At 41.9% G+C, this 19,523-nt stretch overlaps 1 protein-coding gene across 6 annotated transcripts in view; it reads left to right on the top strand.

The window, feature by feature from the left end:
* The window catches only part of LOC115777088 (homeobox protein Hox-B3a), a 48,053-nt gene that overhangs the window by 2,971 nt on the left and 25,559 nt on the right, over window positions 1-19,523 (top strand). The window contains exon 1 of one of the 6 annotated variants that reach the window (XM_030724913.1): window positions 6,116-6,177. The exons of 2 other annotated variants lie outside the window; for them this stretch is intronic. The gene's annotated coding sequence lies outside the window, so the exon portion shown is untranslated. Of the gene's footprint in view, window positions 1-6,115; window positions 6,178-6,213; window positions 6,305-12,904; window positions 12,923-17,506; window positions 17,663-19,523 lie in introns of those variants that run through there. 3 more of the 6 variants (XM_030724911.1, XM_030724912.1, XM_030724909.1) reach the window with 3 other exon arrangements.

The raw sequence follows: 19,523 nt of genomic DNA, 5'->3' as shown, positions 1-19,523 counted from the left end.
CATCAGTGTTTTCTAGTTATTACAGAAATAGGTTTGTCTAGCTACAGTTAGCTATCAAAATATTCAAAGTAAAGCACACACTCTTTCACTGAATAAATGAACAAGCAAACAAACTGTTAAAAATGGTCTGGTTCTTGAAATGATGTTGGAGTCAGTGCGGGGTTTGGTAAGGATTTCATAGATGGGTCAGCAGCACAGTATACAGACAGGTGTGGTCAATATATAAAAGCTACTCATAAAAAACAGATCAAAAGAATCAGGTTTTCTGTAAACTACGGTGGGAACTGAAAATGATTATTTAGCTCAGGCTCGGCCACATTTCTGTTAACTGCAGTGAGAATTAATGGCTGCAGTGGCAGAAAACTGTGTGTATTATTTGGAAGATTCTGGAGAGAAACGCTGCAGTCAGGTGACTAAATCGCTAATATAATGTTACAATTATGCTATACACTCATGGAAATTCAGACTTGGCTCCTCACCCCATGTTAATGTTACCTGTACTGATTCATAAAAAATTGCTATGCAGTGATTTGTAAAGTTCCAATTCTTGAGTAGACTTAATGTCATTTTTGCTTTGCGCGCTTGAAGCTCGCAGAATGAAAACTTTTCTCCTGCACCGTAAAGCTCTGCTGAGCTTCTGTTTACTGAAAGATACGTCACTTTTTTTTTCTCTTTTTTGGGGAGATTTCTGCTCCTGTGCGCTGACGTGAAGCGTTGTTTTCACTGCAGCTTTACTACTTACTATGCTCTTCTTCATCCGAAAGGAGATTTTTTTTGTTGTTGTTGTGCTGTCAGTAGGATTAGCGGTTAAATAACGGTAAAATAAACCGTGAAACAGCGGGGCGGTCACACAGGGAGATGCGACCTGCAATTTACAGAGAAGCCGCTCTTTGCTTTCCACGGTTTTTGGAAGGTCTGAACAAACCGATGGAGCTGATGTTTCAACAGCAGCTTTACACAGGAAGCAGAACACACGCACATGCAGTGCAACATCAGTTTTGAAGTGCCAGGCACCGAATATTTGCGCATGTGTTCGGCAATCGTCACAGACTGGAGCGCGCACCCCCCCCCCCCTCCCCCTCCAAAGAAAAAAAAAAACATACACAAACTTCTCTCTCTCCCTCCCTCCCTCCCCCCCGCTCTCTCTGGCCAGGGTTTGCTAATTGCCAGACAAATCGGCCGCTCCTTTCCCCCCGTCTTCCTTCTCTCTCCCTCTGTAGCTGCATCCGCGTTGCCCGAGAAATTTATTATTCTGGAGAGCTCGAGGAGCCGGAGAGGTCACAGTGCAGGCGCGCGGGCTGCAGGAGGAGGTCGTCACGAGAGATATATGGCTGCCAGGCATTTACTGCTGCACGGGCTGAGCGCGTTCACGAGCGTGTGCGGGAAAGCCATTTAAAAGCAGACACGTATAAAGTATTCAAAAGAGAGCCAAATAGCTGCTGCCAAGTAGCTGCACGCGAATACACTTTCTTTTTAAAAGCCAGCCCGCGACGGCATGGCCGTGCCTGGTTAGTCAAAGGGTATTCTAAATAATTAAAGATTTTTTTTTCAAATAATGTCACGAGCTCAAGTATTATTATGTCATTAGTCCAGGCAACGAAGAATTTGTTTCTGTTGCCTAACAGAAATTGTTAGTGTCTTGCTTTTGTCAGCACTAATAATTTCATTAGCAGCAAGGAAGTCTGAAGAGCTTTCCAGAGGACTTCACTGCAGGACAAGACGAAGGATGAAATGATGATTTTAATGGAGTTCAAACTTTCATAATCATTTGTTTGCTTGTTTGTTGTTTCAGCTCTGCAGCTGGCTCATATTCAACTCCGGTGTTCTTGTCCCTGATAATAAATGTATAATGAAGAAGTCACGCGCATGTCAGTTTGTCAGACCTCCAGTGAAACTTGGAGAGAAGCAGGCCTGCACTCTGATGAAGTCACCACTGTACGATACAGCATGCAGCGCTCATATCGCTTACATGTGAGTGATAAATAGGGTTCTGTGGCCTGTATGACTAATGGCGGAGCATTAGGCCTGTACAAGCCTATTGATACTGCAGGATTAACCAGCCTCGCTTTACTTTTTACTTCAATATTCTAATGACAACGACTCACTGTCTGTTCTAATAACGTGTAGCTGGAATAACGTGCTGAGAAGAGCAAATCGGAGACACGTAAGATTAGAAATAGGATTTGGTCAAATCAGTCGTTTGTTTACGTTTACTGGAAATTACTTTAGCATAGCTCGTGCCTTCAACTATTTTAGAGAAAAGAAAAGAAAAAAAAGAAAAGACATTTAAGTCTCCTGTTCCAAGGACGTCATTAATTTGGACACTGATATACCTTCATTTCCACAATGATGATTTCAAGGAATAATATAAGTTTAATACAGCAAAAACGACACCAGGACAACAAACTACACTTATTATCCGTTCTATCCATCTGACAATATGCATATTTCTCTCTAGATAAAACATAAATGGGCATTGTAATATTGTTACAGATATATTTATTTTAGGGTGCGTCCGTCGTTGCTTGTGCAGGAAAATGCTGCATTAAATACCACACAACGAGGGTTTCACCATAACCGTCTATTGTCGATAACATTATCATTAGTGAAAAATGATGCCATAAATAATTGTCTGGTTGTTGTTTTTGCATATTTTTAGACAGTTCTGCCCGCAAACTCTTTCACCACCTTTATGTCGTTTTCCTTATAAGCGCAACACACAATAAGCAACGTTAGACATGAATTTGATTATCGCTATGTTTTCTGTAGCTATCAGAATAATTTTTTTCCCTATATTTTTTTCTCACGATACCTGTGGACTGAAAATCTGACAGCCTGCTTTGACAGCCCTGCCCCATTTCAGTTACACTCACAATTTACCTCACGCTATAACATTGGTATTACGACACAAAACCATGTGGATAAACTATGCATGACCACAGCTAATATCTCTGTTTAATAATATCCTAAACTAAACGATGGAAATGAATGCAAAGACCAGATAGAGAACAACGGCGCACACTGTAACCGCGCTGTCTGCCACACTTTTCACCTTTCAAATTATGAAAAGTGAGGCAGTGTGAGCTTCACTGTGCCCGTCATATCTGACCACAAAACAGTCACAGCTGTGTTTTGTGTTTCCACACAAGCGGGTCAATTGTGAATAATAATAATAATAATAATAATAATAATAATAATAATAATAATAATAATAATAATAATAATAATAATAATAATAATAATAACAGTCAGCGCCTTCATGCTTAAGTAGGCATAAATAATAATGTAACAAAGTATTGATTTTATAAAGTAGCGAAGAAGATGTGAAGAAGGTTCAAACTCAGACTCATGAAACCGACCTGGAGACGTCACCGGTCTAATCCCAGCGCGGAGGGAAGACCTCACGTCTCGCGCGTGGATAAGAATATTAGGGGGAAAAAAAAAAAGGTTGTGTACGGGTACTGCTGTCTCAAGACAGATTTACGAGGCGCAGTAAAAGGCGACGTGTCGAGGCATGCTGAATCAATCTCTCTCTCCTTCTCTCCTCTGCTGCTTTCACGCACATCACCCAGTAATACTACTATTACTACTACTACTGATAATAATAATAATAATAATAATAATAATAATAATAATAATAATAATAATAATAATAATAATAATTTTTTCCCGGCTCGAATGTGTAAGCGCTTAATCACATCTCGGACACTTTAATTTTAAGCCCATTATCCATCTTAACAAAAAGACATTTTCACTTTCTCCCTTTTTATTCAAAACTTAGTTAATCATTAACGATGAGGAAGAATCTACCTGTCTTAATCCATCACTGACCCAGGAACCCCCAGGATCTCAAAGAACTCCTTTACCGGCTTTCCAGCTGCCGGCTTTTAGCATTAATCCGGAACGTTTAGCTGATAAATGTTAAACTAACCATTGGAAGCTGACGTGGATCGCACGCTGTTGCGTAATGCTGAGTATCAGTGAATTATTAGAAGACTGTGGATGTAAAATAGTACATGGGCCATTTTGTTTTCATGATATGAATGAATAAAAGTGTAGCTGAGTGAAAAATCCCTCTGCCCGTCATTATTGGGATGTTTGGAAACGCTTTGGTGTGTTGGGGTAATGGCTTTGCATGCGGCTGTGCCAAGTTTACAGAGCTGATTCGTATGGCTGTTGTCAGGCCGGCCCAGGTCTCCGCTGCTGCTTATCTTAGCTGTTGTTTCACACTGTGATTGCTATAATTTATGGCCGTCATTAAAGACGCCATCATCACCACGGCAAATGTTTGATTTCAATCTTGTTGTGGGTAAAAATCTCCGCGGTTGCTGGCAACGCAAGTAAAGGACTATATGTAGGTTTTAGTGCCTCAAAAAGAAGAACTAAATAAACCTCCAACCAAGTGTTTCATTGATATTGTTTACAAGTACATAGATTCCCTTCTTGCTAATTATTTTCAGGCATTTTTTCGTTGGTAGATTATATTTCTATAATCGCATTCTCTTCTGATTTTCCCAGTGTTCTTTATTTACCACTGTGGCTCTTTCCTGTTTCTGGGTCCCTCTGTGTGTTACATATAAATCTATATGCACTTACTCCTGACTAACAGTCCTGGTAGCTTCCTAAAAGAGGAGCCAGCATATTTTAAAGGATGAAAGGGATTTTCCAAATGCCCCTTAAAACCCCTCTCGTCCCTGTGAGGGGAAAACAGCGCTTTCTTGAGGATTCCGCGGCCCATTCTTTGACCTTGACGTGCTTCTTCTTTGCTACTCAACAGCTAGGTTAGCCGTCACTGCCTCAGCATTTTTTTCTACTTCAAGTCTCTATTGTTCGGCTGCAGTCGGCTCAGCATTGGTAGCACTAGAAGGATTCTATTGTTGCAGCCCAGTCGGCCTCGCGGCGGGGGTTTGTGTCAGTTCGCTGTTTCTCTCTCCTTCTGTTCTCACTGCCTCATCCGCATCGTTCCCCCTTTTTAAAAACATGTATTTCTTTTTGTTTTCTTTCTGTGAGCGCTCTCTTCTTTACTACATTACAGGATCCTAAACTGTCTCCTAAATAATTAATATAAATCTCCTTCTAATCCAATTACACGTCGCTACAGCACCAAAATCTTCTTAATGGGATAAAAAGAAGGTGCACGTTTGGGTAATTGAGTCCAAGTAAAATATTTAATTCTGATTTTTATTATCCTTTAGAGGTGGGAGAAAACCCTGTCCTATATTTAGTGTTGGGTTTCTAGACGCCTAACAGGATGTCTAATTATCAAAGAAACAAATCTGGCGTGATTTGTTCCCACTGACGCAGTTGGCAGGCAGTCATTGCGACTGTTAAATACTTAGTTTAGCTTCAGGACTGGCGTGAATATGACACCGAAACAAGAGAAATCAACTCCTCCGCGGAGCGCTATATATCTGATAAATTATTCCCGTGCTTTACGCCGCCATCATCGTACATTTCCTATTGCTGGAAACACTGAAATATAGCGCAGGCTGAAATGTAAGACAGCGCAACGGAAGTAATTCCCCTCCTTTTGTCGGCTGACGGAGAGCTGAGAAAGAGATGACAGTGAGGAATAACGAAGAAAGAGTGTGAGGCGTGCAGTCATTTTTAAAAAACGAACACAGTCGGTGACAATCATCTTTTATCGGCCTCTCTGTGTGTCTGTCCCAGGCCTCCCCTGCTTTACCGTACACACCAACCTGCTCCAAAGGGAAACACTCAGAAGTCAAAACAAGTGTTTTCCTTTTCTTTTGAAACTTCATTTGGACTCCTGCATGCATGCACGAGCCCACAAACGGAAAGCGCCCCCACCATCACGCTGCCGCCACCGACAAACACCTCCAGCCCGAACAGCATGTCACGTGATTTATTAAATAATTAATGCAGAGGTTGTAGAATGGATATGTATTCGTCAGGAATATAACGGCAAGACGTGCTGCTGGTCCTGACGTGGAAAATTCAACTGTCCTTTCACCCCCTCCCCACCTACCCCCCCGCCCCATAGTGGGGAGAGAGAGAGAAAATAGAGAGAGGGGGGAGAAGCGGAGACACCAAGAAACGCCAACAGAGAGAGAGAGAGAGGGGGAGAGAGAGAGAGAGAGAAAGAGAAAAGAGAGAAGGAGGCTGCAATAAAACAAATTTGGACGGGCGTGTATCTTGCGGGTCGTTGTGGACACCGTGAGTATTGCGGAAGGAAGGGAACTGCATGGGGGGAAACCACACTCCTTCTTCCTCATCTTCTACGCCGATGCACCGCCTTCTCCCGCATCCCTCTCTGTGAATCATAGGCTACTTTAACATCGTGGTAAATATTGCCCCCAAAATACTCGTCTTTCGCCATGTTTTTTTTTTTTTTTTTTTTTAATGTCGTGCATGTTTCGGTCGTGTTGTTTACACATCACCCCCCACCTATCATCATCACCATCAGCCATTGTTTATGGGTTGTAGCGTGAAGTCGAGCAGCCTGTAACCCAGGGAGAGAGAGAGAGAGAGAGAGAGAGCGGTGCAATGCTAGCCGATGGCTGTTTATATTTTAAGAAACACTTGGATATTCTTCTCCATCTTTCTCCCATCACTTCATGTCTGCTTCTACATCTCTCTCTATCTGCCTGACTCTCTGTCCATCCCTCCCTCCCTCCCTCTCTCTCTCTCTCTCTCTCTCTCTCTCCCCCTCTCTCTCGTCCCCCTCTCTCTCCCAGCTAGCTACTTCTCTTGATTTATAGTGCGGCATGGTGTCAGCGTGCGGCCGGGGCTGCCGTTGTGTGTTTGTGAGGGAGCGCTGTTGTTTACGGCGCTGCCCGCGATAAATCATGTTTTCCTCCGTTGTAGGGGAAAAATGACGGTCGATGGACCGATGATACACGGGAACGAGGAAGTAGGGGAGGAAGAGTTCATGCCACGGCTGAGCCACTGGCTGCTCTTTCCCCTTCCTCCTGTCTCTGCTCCGTTTTCTCTGCCTCTTTCTCCGCCTTCTCTGCCCTGACTCACACCCCTCTGCATTCTTTTCCTTTCTCTTTTTCCTTTCTGTTTTGTTTGTTTTTTTTTTATTTTGTTTTTGTTTTGTTTTTACATTTGATTGTTACTCAGGCCGTTTTCTTTTTTTCGGCCAAGATATAACAGTATCTGGCTGTACCTCTGACTATCTGGCTGTAGCTCTCGGGTCTTGAATTACTGCAACGACCAATTAACGGGAGATTTGTTTAAATTTGGCACACCGGGGCACGGCTCAGCATGAAATCTCATAAAAAAAAAAAATTAAAAAAAGACCTATCGGCCAGGAAAAGCTCATCTATGTAGCCGGGAGGCGTGAATGAATCCAAGTAACTCAACCAGGGAAGCCGGGCTGAAGATGTGAACGACGCTGGTTGCCTTTTCAAACGCCATTAGGGCCCTGATTTAGAGTGAAATGTAATGATTAAGTTGCTTTCTGCACTGAATGAGGCTATTCAGTGAAGATCAGCTCGGCTTTGGGATTCTTATATACCAACAAAACTAACTGCATCTTAATTCTCTGCTGTTAGTAATATAGAGTCCCTTTTGTGGCATCCACTTTAACTTTATACAAAAAAAAATAAGTTTTTTTTAAAATTATTATTTCCTCTTTTTTACCCTTTTCTCTGGATGCCCGTCAGAATGGAGCTGGTCGCCATTATACATGTCAGAGCTCTTGTCTCTGCCTTGGCTCAAAACCTTCACTGTGAATCAGACATTCTTCTGTGGGTGAGGAAAATAAGATGCAGACATGGGAGGACACCCTTCACCTTCTTTTCTATTTTTCCCTTCCATATTCATATTCATACATGACTGATATTAAGTTAGGATGCATATTCGTGTGCCCTGCTGTAATGGAAAGTCAGACAGTCTGCAAGACGTTAAGAGCTATAGTTGTTCCATTTTTAGTCTTTGCCATTGCCAGTAGAAGTGTGTGTGTGTGTGTGTGTGTGTGTGTGTGTGTGTGTGTGTGTGTGTGTGTGTGTGTGTGTGTGTGTGTGTGTGTGTGTGTGTGTGTGTGTGTGTGTGTATGTGTGTGTGTGTGGAGGGGAGGGGAGGGGGTAGGTAAATGGAATTTCATCTGCTAACCTCATAACTCACAATAGCACTACAGTGTGTGAGCTTGCTCTGTTGTTTTGTGTGATACATTGCTGCATGCAAACAATGAACTGAGAGACTATTTTATAGATTTTTAATGTTATTAATACTAGTCTCAATATTTATATTACAAATTTTAAAAATAGCAGGGTTGGATATCATTTGAATAGATGGATGTGCTCCCGGAATTGTTTAACAATTAAGGCCGGGGCTCTTTTGCATCCTGGTCTAACACCCACACACACACACACACACACACACACACACACACACACACACACACACACACACACACACACACACACACACACACACACCGCGTCTCGGTTGTCTCGCTCCCTGCTTGGCCATCAGCATCAGTGTAAACCTTAGCTTAACCAAATTAGAGCCTCTCCTCCGGCCTCCCATCACATAATAACGGCAGCAGCAGCAAGAGGCGGCGCTTTTCAAGATGTGTATTCCTGCTCTCCGCTGCCCCGTCAAAACCAATATCGCCTCTCATTTCTGTGGACAGAAAAGGGGCTCATTGCTGCATTTGCTATATATATATATATATATATATATATATATATATATATATATATATATATAGAATAGATAGAATTTCGTGCTTAGGGAAACACACTTGATGTTAAAAATGAGTGAAATCTCAGCTCTCGCAGACTGCTGCGTTACAGTAGCGCTTGGTTTATCTTGTTTTATCCCAGCCACGTGTCCACAGTTAAATATGTTTGGTCTGGCAAGATAGTTCCAGCACAAACTCATCTGAAATAGTTCAAGTATTTGAAATGGTGTTGAGCTATCACTCCCTATCTGACATCCATTATAGCTGCTGCTGATGCTGCTATCCAGGTTTAAATGCTGTGAGACCTTCACCTTTTGGTGTATTTATACAACCTTATGTTTTATCATACAAATGTGGAAAGAAATTAAGATTAAGCAATAATGTGTTACTGAGAGAAGCCTTCTACTGAAAGACCACAAACAACTGACGCTGAAATTAATGTTTACACCAAAACCTGCTGCAGGGCAGTGGTAACACTGGCAACCAATTTTGCAGTAAATAAAAGAGGCAGCTAAAATGTTATTGGCATATAAATAAGTGTACGGTTTGGTTTTCCACTTTGTGATTGCCATGGTCAGAAAAACAAACAGAGACACTGAAATAGAGCATTTTACACAACATGTTTAAATATCATGAGTATTGTGATACTGGTTCTTGGATAGCACTTTTCTACTCTACTCGAGCACTCAAAGCACTTTATACAGCGTGTCTTCAATTACACATTCAAGCACATTTTGTTACAGCTAAGTGTTTCTACCATTCACACTCCGATGAATGCATCGGAAGCAGGATCAGTATCTTGCCCAAGGATACTTTGGGCATGCAGGCTGGAGCAGCCAGGGTTTGAACCACCAACCTTCCGATTAGTAGATGATTTGGAGTCAATAGCACCCCGTGTGAGCCCGATCTCACGTAGGCTGCAACATTGTTTTCATTGAGAGCAACTTTTCCAAGTACCTTGCTGTTCGTCCACTGCATGTTTAAGAGGCAAGTGTGGTTTTTGTTGTGAATGTGAAAAGCGTGTTTCTTGTGTTGCTTTTCCGTCCCACGTTTCTGTTAACACCCACTGTGACTGAAGCAACCTTTTATTGCATCTGGTCAGAGACAAAGTGTAGTCCTACTCATCTTAAAGACACGCAGAAGCAAGCAGGCACAAGAAACGACCTCACACAAGGCGCATCCTCCCACTCAGTGCTGAGACTGGCAGCCATGTTGACTGCTTCACTGTTCTTTCCCCTGGCTGGAAAAAAAAATTCAGTCTTCGGAGCATCATTCTGGTAAAAGAGTGAACCATCCTTTTAAAAAGTGTATTCAAATATTTATTTCCGTGTTAACAGAATTACATTAATTACATGTAACAGACATATAGTATAGTAGTCTTATAGTAGCATAATAAAGCAATACTTAACCTTCCTTCTGAAGCATATTCAGAGCAGAAAACTGTAAAACTAAAAAAGTTTATGTGACATACATCAGTGTGGAGGCAGTGTGCTGTCGTAAAATGAATAAAGTATGATATGTAAAATAGTTTATAAATCCAAATAAAAGAGCAGGATTATTCGGTTGAAAAGTGCTGAAAATGTGTTCCATTTCCAGCAGAAGACTGGTCTGTAGAGTTTAATTTGACGCGGAGTGGTTTCAATTCATGTTTTCTTTTTTTCTCTCAATCTCAGTCTCAATTATTAAATACATAGTGCCGAATAGTCATTTGCAAATAATCCCGGAATGGTCTGCAAGCGACTAAAGCAAAAAGAAAAAAAAAAAAAAAAAGGAAAGAAAGAGCAAAAATGAGAGCGGTTCATTGGCGTAGGGATTCCTTGAAAACAGTCAAAGCATAAATCCAAGGACCACTCGGCCTCATAAATCTGCTGCCGCTGGACGTTAACGAGCAAGAGATTTAGCGTGGGAAAAAAATCATATTTGCAAAAAACTGCAATATTCCTTTAAAGCAACAACACAAGTTTAGAAACGCACTGATTTATTACAACAAAAACACATGATTAGCTAATATAACATTATTATTATTATTATTATTATTTTTAATTCAGCCTGAAAAGCCATATTTCTTACTGGCCGGAGTTATCCAGTCTCGTGCTGCGCGCGTACTTGCAGAGCTGTTTCCTGCGTGGAGATGATTTTACCCGTTCGAAAATAAATCAATAAGAAGCCTCGTGCTAATTCATAATCGTCTGCGTGAGGGCAGCGACTCAGAGCTTGTGAAAAAAACAAAAAAGACAGATGCTGAAACCGCATCCAGAGCCCGCGAGCTCCATTTTTTTTCTCCCTCCCTCACCCATTTAAACCGGACCAGAGAGCCAGCACCGGCGCGATGAGAGAGCCCGCGCTGCAGCCGGAAATGTTTCCACGAGGAGTGCAGGGCGCGAGCCTATTTCCTTTCTCGGTTCCCTTTCTTTCATCAGAGCGGCTGCAAACTAAAGAAAACCGGCTTTGCTTTCGTGTAATTGAACTTCTCTCTCTCTTTATCTCTCATTGTGTGTGTGCAGAGGGCAAGTCTATATGCGTGGGCAGATGATAGAACTGCACATACGGGGGTCAGAATGAAATCAAAGCCAAGTGCATCTGTTTGCATCTGGGCGAGTAACGATTAACGGGACTGAAAATCCCCACGAGTAATGATGTCCCAAATGTCCCCAGAGCTTTCCTCTGTCTGTCATCGTTCCGGTAAAAAACAAACTGTGCTTCTTGGGTATTTGTACGGTTCAAATTAGAGAACAGTTGATATGACGTATAATTTCTAGTCACCGCCAGTATGTCACACCAACATCATCGATTTGAACACATAAATTTGTCCGTTGGTTGTGTGGTTGTATGTCATTTTTTTAGCGTTATTTCCTAATATGAATAATGAATACACTAAGTGTGGAAAGTCAAGCGAGGTGGAAATGTTTCCCTGTGTGAACGCGCAGGTCAAATCACAGCGGAATTTCTGCTCTCTCGACCTCCTTCTCCCTCTTCCTCTCCTCTGATCGCACTCAGTTTGACGCCATGTAATAACCAACATCTGGCCTGCGTGCAGGCAGGATGAACAGGCAGGTCACGGTGAACCTCACTAACCCCTCTGGCGCACCTTAACCACACTCCCCTATTGGACAGGAACAAAACCAGAACTCTCTTTTCTCCCTCCCAGACACCCCAGGTTGTCTAGCTTGTCAGCCCGCAGCCTGCTTCAGGAACAGTTCACAGTGTCAAACCGCCTGTCCAGAAAAGCTGGGGCCAGCGAGAGAACAGAGCAATGTTCCACCGGTAACTAGAAGCAGTTATAATGCGCATCAAGATAACGGTTTACGACCAAACCGTAGATTGCTTTGGTCTGCAGAGGTTACAGGTCACCAAGGTTGCTCAATGTAACTAGTTAGCGCAGCAAAAAAAGAATATATAAAAAAACCCAGAGTCCTGGTGGATTTGGCTAGCTTTGACCAAAAGAGAGTGAGGGAAGAATTAGTTAGAGAAGGACAAAAGAGGACTGCGCTCCTCTCTTTTTAGTGAACGGAGAGAGAAGGAAAGAAAGGGGGAAGAGACGCCAAAGGGCAGCTCAGGGAATACAGCGTCACCCTAAATCCAGGAAAGATCTGGCCGCTTTTGTTCGGAAGTCTCGCTCAGAACACAGGCCCACCGGAGCTCGCCGACTCTCCCAAACCGTAGTCGGGTGGACAGCGTCAGTTCAGACGAAAGAAGGGAAAAGCGTGAGCCCTGGATGTGTCGCTGGCCAGGCACGCACCAGTCCGCTACAAGGGCAGTTTTGCAGCACAGGCGGAGGGGGTGAGCGCGTGCACGAGGTGTATTTTTTAGGGTAAAATAGCACCGCGAGCCCTAGACCAAGCAGTCTCCGTCAGCCCGTTTGCTGTAGGTAGTCTTGACTGCTGGAGATTTATAGCAGAGCCGCTCCAGATTTATGTCTTTTCCCAAACCGGCCGTGCAAACGCTTGGCGTCTCCTTTACGCCGTGTCACAGAAGCGCTATAATGAGCTCACTAGTGCTATAATAACAGGCAACGGTGCAGTTTAAACGTCGGGTTTAATTGGTATAAATTATGTTTTAATGCCATTTCGGACTCCAACCTCTAGGAGCGACTGCGTGTATTTAGGCACAATTAATTAAAAAAAAAATCCCGCCCAGGGCTTTCCAAGAGGATTCGGTGGTCATCCTAACTGCAGCTAGTGTGTCCGTCCGTGTCCAAAACAGACTGCAACCAGGAAAAAAACGAACACCAGGAGGATATCCATCTGGAAAGACACGCCAAGAGAGCAGGTAAGGTCTGTCGGGCTGCTTCTTGCTCACTGTCCCGGTGCTTGTTCCCGAGGCGTCCCCATTCCACACACTCCACCGCTCGACATGTCATTAATTATCTGTTGTGTGACCGCGGTCTTTCTCAAACTCGCACAGGCATCCATGGGGTGAAACCGCGTGCAAGCTCCATTGCTGGCCAAAGCTTCTTTTTTTTTTTTCTGTGACCGCGCGCGCGCGTGTTTGTGAAGGCAGCTGAAGACAGATGCTTCTGAATTGGTAACAGAAAATAAGGCAAAAACGGCGCCATACCGAGCTCTGTCTCTCTCTTTCTACACCTCCCCGTCCCCCTTGCTCCTCGTTTGAAAAGAAGTTTACCTGCCACACTAAGTGAGGCGTTAGTATGTGCGCGCGCGCGTGACACAGAGAACGAGTCCTCGAGAAAAGGGACATGACTGCAAGGTATAAAGAAGGAAGATGGATGCTAGCCACGCCGTGATTTGGGATAGTGTGAAGATTACTGACTCAAGAATCCACCCCCACCCTACCGTCCTAAAAACAGGTTTACCTCCAACCAGATCTAAACTAAGTGGTTAGAAATAGACGTCGAATTATAAGATATTCTAAAATGACTGCAAACATAAATGCATGCGCCTTCACGCCAGCTAATGTGTTGCGTTTCTCCTCTTTACACGAAGATGTAGCACTACGTCCATTTATTGGGAGATCACAAGGATATGAAAACACCATAAGCAAAACAGGATTACAATCAAATTATGCATTGGCTGAGGTGAGGAATTAAGGTCCATAAAAAAGTGCATTAAATATAGATTTGCCATGCAGCAACCAGATCTCAAACCACTCAACATATTTATGTGAAAGAATAAGATTTCAGAGTTAAAACTGTAGCTTTATTCATTTATGTAGTCTCTATATTGTTTATGAACTGCAGATATAATAACTTTTAGAATGGTCTCAACACACATAACTGCAACCACACAACCAGAAAAAAAGACTGCCAATATGATAAAAGGGGATGAGATCTCAAAGGGCATTATTATTATTATTATTATTATTATTATTATTATTATTATTATTATTATTATTATTATTATTATTAAAGAGAAGCACTTAAAGATCAGACATAAGAAGAGGAATTGCTTACTTTCTACCAGTAAAGAAAGAAAAAGAGGAAAGTGCTGTCTAAAAATCCTTGTTTGTTCTTTCTCGTTAAAATATGAATTTAATCATGTTTCAAAATTTCCATATTCCAAAATACTGAAAACATCAGCCCCCCCCCCCCCCCCCCCCCCCCCCCCGTACTTCTCAGAGTGAATCTGAATTGTTCAAAAACAATTAAAGATAGACTTTTTTCAATACTTTTTGTCCTTGTGAAATAGCAGCTTATTTATTAGATTTACAATCACACAAATAAGGGATTCTGAGAGGATAAAATCACAGCTCAGCAGCCATATTGCAAGAAGACATATTGTAATTTCAGAAGGTCATGAGCCGAAACAGGTTGGGAACATGTCCCTGATATGTACTTTATGCCATCTCAAGTAATACTGGCAGGCTCCTCTGGATTGACCTTGGGGTTTTTTGCTGCTTTCTTCTGGGCATTGAGAGCTTAAAGTTATGAAAACCCCACAGCAAGGCCAACACAGCTGTGATTTAATTGATTTTTTCATGTATCACTGACAAGCTATGGGCAAAACACCAATCAGAGTAAAATAGTAGGGGCAAGCACACCTAACAGTGTTTCAGTGTATAAAGGCTGACAGGTCTGGCTGGGATCCATGGAGCCGCTCCTTCCATAACACACTGCTGTCTGCTGCTAGGTCAAGCAGCCTGATTATATTACAATCACTGGCTTCTTTTTTTTGAAACATGTGTCATAAGAGGACCATGTTGTCAGGAAATGGATGCAGGTCTGTTATAGTGTCGCAGGTTGTTCAACACTCAGTGTAATGAGGTCTCAAAGCTACATAATAACAACTTAGGAAAATCCATTTTTAAGGCTCCGCCAAACCACAAATTACTACAGATCACTGACTGCTCTTGTCCTTGGATGAAGTTACGCTCAAATGTAGGAAATGATTGTTTTTGACCAACAGGCACCCACAATGGCTGCATGTCTAGAAAATCAACATACCCTTCTGATTAGATGAACAATAACAGACTCTTTTGAAAAACATGGTCAAACAGGACAGCCAAACCCATGTTTATTCTGCTGTAATCCTTAAAAATACACGAGGCTAGTGGAATTCTACAAGTGGCAGCATTGTATCCAGCATAAATAAATGATCCATGTGCATCCATGTACGTTAAATATTGATGCAGTACAAAATGCTCAATATTTTAGGCCTTTGACATTTGATCCTACAAAGAGTGGACTGCACAATCCCACCACCACCTTTCCACCCTCCCCCACCCATCCATCAGTATTTAACTGGAGAGCCTCGTTTATGTTTTTTTTTTTTTTTTACATTTGTTCTGACTGTAAGTCCTCAGAGGGAAGCCTGGCAGCACTCTGCAAATCACTGCCTATAAAATGTTTTAGTGCCGCACAGTATTGACCAATATAATCACCATCAATACACCCATCTTAGATTTAAATTAAAAATAATAATGTCAATAACAAAAAATAAATAATAAACATTCAGGTTCCCCCTTTTACATTTTACATTGAAATATTTATAAATGAAAATGAAAACCTCCAAAATTACACATGCACTCAAACTTTAGGTCAATTTTGAAATATATTTACTATTTAGATTTGAATGTCAGATGTACTGCTTAACAACTTCATTTTGATATGCAGCATGTGTGGTGTATGGTGTTGTATGAGCTGACATAAAGGTTTGGAACTCTGCATCCCCAAAAGTAATGCATAATTATAATGCACGAAATGGAGTTTAGGATCCTCTGTGAGCGCCTGCACCGCTAATGTTTGTCATTTCCTGAACCATGAGTAACGCTTAAATATCATTTCTTTCTGTGTTCCTCCAAAAGTGCCAGCTCTTATTCCTTTGTGCCTACATTTTAAGTACCATTAAGTGCCATTTGATATTTATAGGTATTGGAAATGACATCCTAAATTTAGAAGAATTACATGGTAAATGTTGTAAATTTATGAGATATTGTTCTCTGTAACATCAAGCGCCAGTTTTTCCTGTTATGAAGAGCTACTGTTTAATATTATACATTCAGGCAGAAATGTAACCTGCAGCCTAGTCTGTGAATACTTGCTATCCCTCCTGACACACACACACACACACACACACACACACACACACACACACACACACACACACACACACACACACACACACACACACACACACACACATACGCAGTCACATCCATCCCTGCTCAACCTATGCCTGACAGTCTTGGTGAGCTTGGCACTTTTCATGGCCCGGGAGCAGAAAGAACAATTCAACCCCTCCTTGTAAACCCCAAGACCTGCTCATCCCTCCCTTTCTCCCCCTCTCTCTCCCTCTCTCTTTCCTTCTCCTGTCAGGGCTTTCTTTTAGTTTGAGGTCAAAGATTAGCATCTCTGATAAAGATTAACTCTTTGTCAAAGAAAGGGATTGATGGTATGAGTTTCTGTTTCAGGACTGTTGGTGACATGGGGTTAGCTCTTTGAGAAGTTGTGCAACCCTGCCTGGAGCAGCAGAGGAAGGTAACACTGGACTGAAATGATGGACAGTGAGATAAGTGCAGAAAAGGCAAAATCATACAACATAGGGTAGAAGGGATTTAAGAAATGGTTAGGCTCAACTCTTATTGTTGGATAAATTTGTGCACGATCCCTGCAAACCTTCCAGCAGTTTCAGGGGCACGAACTAGAAAGCAGCTTCAGTAGAAGGACACGGTCTAAATAGAGTTCAGACAGCTCTTTTGTACACAGGAAGAGTGTAATGCCTCAGTTATGTGTCTACAGAAGCAGACACTAAGTAGTTTTATTCAGAGTTCACAACCCTGAATGAAAAGAATGTATTCACTAGGTGCGTGGCATACCAGCCAAAGATGTGAACTAATATTTTTTAGTTCGTACGTGGTGTGCAACACATATAAATCACTTTTTACAAACATGGCTGTGCACATGGAGGTTTAGACTCTCCTCGAAAAATGACCAGCCTTTTCTCACAGAGAAAAGTGCCTCATGAAGTTAAACTTAACACTAAAAACATGAATTTGATTTTTTTTTTCTCATGGCAGCCTTGCAGAGCTGTTTACAAAATAAAAGAACACAAAAATAGTAATTTTTAGTCCACTTAAATTGTTTGAATTTGCTTCATTTAAACTTTCAGACATTTTGTTCTTGTACTAAATTAAAAATGGAATTTGAGAAACAAACCAAAAGCCCCAACCCCCCCACCCCACCCCCGAGACCCACTCCTTGGTTAAACAAACTGGAAGCAGATGAACATGTAAGGCGCCTCTCTCTCTCTCTTCTATTTCTTTCCCTGGTGCATATCTGCTCTCTGAAAAATGGTGTTGAAAGTGGCATGTCATCTGCAAGAGGGGAGGAGATGTTGCAGTGCTGGGTTTGTTGTGTCTGATGCCGGTGTCAGTGCTGCATGGCTGTTCGAGCTCATTACACTTGAAGAAACTGCAAATAGACTTGATGAAAGTCTTTTTTTGGACAAAAAGCGTACAGACATTGACTGATCTCTGAGGAAGGTGGTGGTGATGGCAGTGAGTGTCCCTGTGGACCAAAAGACATTCAAGTATCCAAAGGTGTCAGAGTGATAGGTATTGCATGTTTTTTTTTATTTTATTTTTTTTGGGGGGAGGGGGTATTATTGTCTTAACTTTTTTTTTTTGCTTGTTCATTGTTTTGGTTTATCTTTTTTGTTGTTTTTTTTATAAAATTGATTAATTTTTATGCACTGAAAAACATTTATGAGTAATATGAAGTTTAAACACTTTTTTGCTTAAATGTGTAAATAATGCTTCAAACTTTGAAGCTTTTACAGTAAAATGTGCACTCATAGGCGAAAATCAAATGTAAATAAATTCCAACAGATAGTGCATATATGTCTAAGCATCGTGTGACATCAGAATAATATTTGCATCTTTGCAATGCATAAACTAACAGCTTCTCTTCTGTTGCTCCTTTTGTTATCTAAATCAAATGCTCACCACTGTGATCATTTGAAAAGAATGCAAGCGGCTGGAAGGCCGCTGATGTTGCACTACGTGACGTCAAATCCAGAAACTGGATACACATGGGTGACGTGCTGAGCAGATAGCTTATTTAAGGTAAAGACAGATCGTTTTAAAGTTCTTAGTTACCTCTTCATGGAAAACTGTGCTGAAGAATGACCAGCACGCCTCTGGCAGCATTTGCATGCAAAAATCTACTAAGCTCCTATTCAAATGATGTGGTCTCCATGTGAGCAGCCAGCTATATTCATCTGATATTATGGGCAAAGACTTTTTAAACCCTGACAGCTGGCTGCAAACACTGACATAAAATCAAATGTTGCAACATGGCCAAACAGAAGAATATGAAGCTAGTTTGTGTATTATAGAAACAGGCAGGATGCAGGCATGTTAACAGTCATGTTCTACTAAAAACATTTAACAGTTTAATATGTCAGTATGGCTGTACTGTTTCAGCCCACATCACTTATTCTTCTGGGATACAAAAGTTTAGAAGTCTTTGAACTTCTTCAGTCTGCCTGGAATGCAAATGGTTGTAACTTAAAATGAAACTGAAAGCTGAAGTCTTAAAGTGTTGAGGATTTAAAGGAGCAACTGGAATCCTGGTTGTAGCCAGTTGGTTGATCATTGCAGAGCTTATCCATTGCTGCTCCAGGGTCAAAGGTCACTTTTAGAAAGCTGTTCCCCAATATGTCACTGTGTGAGTGCTGTAGTGAGGGCTTTCAGCTTTTCCTCTTAGTCACAACACTAAAATAATATAACATGGTGCGACAGTTGCAGTTGCTGTTGCCCTCTGTATTTCAGCAGTGTTTGGATCATGTCTGAGATCAGAAGACAACAAGGACAAAGGAAGGTGCAGCAGAAAAATATATTTCTATATCTAAATAATCTGAAAACATTCACCTTTAGTCAGCAGAGTGTGTGCAGAAGTGTTCTGAAAAAATAAAGCTGTGTGTGTGTGTGTGTGTGTGTGTGTGTGTGTGTGTGTGTGTGTGTGTGTGTGTGTGTGTGTGTGTGTGTGTGTGTGTGTGTGTGTGAGGGAGGGAGGGAGGGAGGGAGAGAGGGCGGTGTGAATGCAAGGGGTGCAAGACTGGGCTGGTGATGGCACCACCAGACCCGAGAGAGATAAGAGGAGAAAGCCGCGATAAAGTTTGTTCAGATCAAGAGACTTTGAAGCCCGTGCAGCAGTGAGCAGCATCCGGCCCCATAAACCCTCTCACCCCCGGAGAAAAACACCCCTTAGTTAAAAAGTGGCGCACCTATTAGCTGAACGATGCAATGGTGTCTCAGCAGAACAAATGCCCTCTTTATCATAATGCGCTAACGTTTATAGTCAGTTATATGCAGCAGTTATTATTTATTTATTAAAGAGAGAGAGAGACTTGTTTCATGTTGCCCTCTATGTCTCATCTCCCTGGAGTCCAAACCTGCTATTCACACACTTAAT

The sequence above is a fragment of the Archocentrus centrarchus genome, unplaced genomic scaffold, assembly GCF_007364275.1.
Source record: "Archocentrus centrarchus isolate MPI-CPG fArcCen1 unplaced genomic scaffold, fArcCen1 scaffold_43_ctg1, whole genome shotgun sequence".
In the NCBI taxonomy this organism is placed as follows: domain Eukaryota; kingdom Metazoa; phylum Chordata; class Actinopteri; order Cichliformes; family Cichlidae; genus Archocentrus; species Archocentrus centrarchus.
Note: the sequence above shows the minus strand (reverse complement) of the source record. Positions and strands in the feature narration are given on the sequence as shown.